The 2500-nt window shown below is 39.6% G+C and overlaps 1 protein-coding gene across 6 annotated transcripts in view; it reads left to right on the forward strand.

Annotated features, from left to right (window-relative positions):
• Positions 1-2500, forward strand: part of LOC125047737 — an 86345-nt gene that overhangs the window by 31772 nt on the left and 52073 nt on the right. For all 6 annotated transcript variants that reach the window (XR_007116767.1, XR_007116766.1, XM_047646144.1 and 3 more), the window contains exon 2: positions 2377-2500. This exon is cut by the window's right edge and continues 1030 nt beyond it. The gene's annotated coding sequence lies outside the window, so the exon portion shown is untranslated. The remainder of the gene's footprint in view (positions 1-2376) is intronic.

Genomic DNA, 2500 nt, shown 5'->3' on the forward strand with positions numbered 1-2500 from the left:
GGCTTGACTGATGGCCACATAAGCGCTAACCAACTGCATGATCTCGCCCCGAACGTTCTCCATCACCGCTGATTATTTCCAGCTGCATCGCCATAGAGGCCTTGTTTTCGGAGATACAGGCATTGGTGCTGATTTCTTAAAACAAGAAGGGGCGTAAAAGGGAGTCTAGTTGGTATGCAAATATTTTCTTTTACTTTCTTTTTGCAAGGCCAAAGTCGGCGCTACTACTTTCTTTCTTTGATTGTTGTTTTGTCGATTACTTGGAATGTCGCCGACTTTTCTAAAGGGTTATATTTATATTGCTAATATCCTTATTGTGATTTAATAAAAGCTAGGGTATTTTTATGCTGATTAGTCCTTTCATAAAAGAAAAATAATGTGATACCGATTTGCCAGATGGCTTTGACAAGGAGAACTGATACAGTTTTAAATTCTATTTACAAGTTATTTGCAAAATACCAAAATTTAAGGATCTTTTTTCTTTAAATAATCCTCCTATTTTTATCTATACGTATAGGATATCGTGCAACAATGCATGACTGCAGCCATTTAGCAATGATCTATTCTACTATAGATTTTCTCCCTTTCACTTACTTTAAGATTTCTTAAAATGCACAAACTATTTTATTTCGATAATGCATCTGCAAAATTTACTGCAATGAATTGGTACTCTTTATCAGTTCCTCTCTCTCTCTCTCTCTCTTTCTCTGTATATATACATGTATTGTTCTCTCTTTCCCACGTTTCCTTCCTTTTCCTATTGTCTACCTTTCCATTCGCTCATCCACCTACCTGTCTGACCACTACAGCACATTGCTCACCATAGTCATGAATTAATCGTTATTTTCAGCTAGGTTAATCAGGTCCAACCACGCAATCGCGTCATTCAGGATCTCAAGAAAATTTAAATGTCGCAATAAAGAACTGATTTTGATTAACTGAGCAAAAATAGAGGAGACGGCGAGGCTGCCTCCCACTCCCAGGTACCTTGGGAAACACTCGCGACGCTCTATTGGCTCTTCTTCAGAGTCTCTTCCGGGCGTCGGCTATCTCCGTCGCTTTCAATTCGTTATCTGAAAAAGAGCGAACGTGTGGGTCTGGTGGCAGTTGTTGCAGGATCGCTTCCCTTCGGACGGTGTATGAGTAGGTGTTTTCTTTCTTTCTCTCTTTCTTTTTCTCTTCTTTTACCGTAATTTCCTCCGTGGTGTTAATCTGGCTCCCCCTTCCCTGTCCGATCATCAATTTTATGTACTTTCCGTTGGAAGAAAGAGAGAGAGAGAGAGAGAGAGAGAGAGAGAGAGAGAGAGAGAGAGAGAGAGAGAGAGAGAGAGAGAGAGAGAGAGAGAGAGAGAGAGAGAGAAGGAGAGAGAAAGAAGGGGGCGGGGGGGGGAAGCGCCTGCAAGAGGAGGAGAGACCCTTCTAACTTGTTCAATGCTTTTGTCATAGCAGTCATATCATGGATTTCTCGCACAACGCGAAAGTGAAGCCCAAACGCCAGGAGGCGAAAGGGGGAGGCGGAAGGGAATCGAGTAAATGCGAAATGAGATAACGGATATGAGATGGAACAAGGTATGAGGGGGAAATGATGATGATGATGATGATGATGATGATGATGATGATGATGATGATGATGATGATGATGATGATGATGATGATGATGATGATGATGGTGATGATGATGATAGTCGTCATACAGATGACAAAACGGTGAAATGAGGCAGTAGAATGATAATGAGATTTAAGCAGACAAGAGGAGACTTGCTAAACTCGCTGAATTGTTTTAATGACATGCAACGGTTCCCTGGCGCTACTTTTATGCGTTCAGACAGCCGGCAATGATATTACGAAATGCATATGCATGAGCCTATACATGAGAGCTTATATGCCTGAGCAAACGGTCATTTAATGGATGTCATTTCATGTTTCCATTTTATTTATCTACTATACATACATACATACATACATACATACATATATACATACATACATACATACATACATACATACATACATACATACATACATACATACATACATACATACATACATACATACATACGTACGTACGTACGTACGTTCATACATACATACATACATACATACATACATACATACATACATACATACATACATACATACATACATACGTACATACATCATATATTTATATATACACACATGCATGTCACCATACTAACATACTCATGCATATACTTCTGTACAAGGATTAACTTATAGTTTGATGTAGCTGGTAATTCCTTTTAATCTTAAAAATAAGCAATGCACTCGTCGAACACAAATTTCAAACATTAATAGTAAATGTATTTAAGTGCTGCACGAATTCTAAAGTTGTTGTTTTTTTTTCTTTCTCCGCAGGCTCCGTGAAGCGTCGCCTGCGCCAGCGCCGGCCGGGAAGACAGCCGCACACATTTCGTTCATTTAACAATTATGTAAATAGCAACTTCAAGGGAGCTAGACCTTCTGCTGAAGCCTTGGACGT

Source organism: Penaeus chinensis, chromosome 41 (assembly GCF_019202785.1).
Source record: "Penaeus chinensis breed Huanghai No. 1 chromosome 41, ASM1920278v2, whole genome shotgun sequence".
Taxonomy (NCBI): domain Eukaryota; kingdom Metazoa; phylum Arthropoda; class Malacostraca; order Decapoda; family Penaeidae; genus Penaeus; species Penaeus chinensis.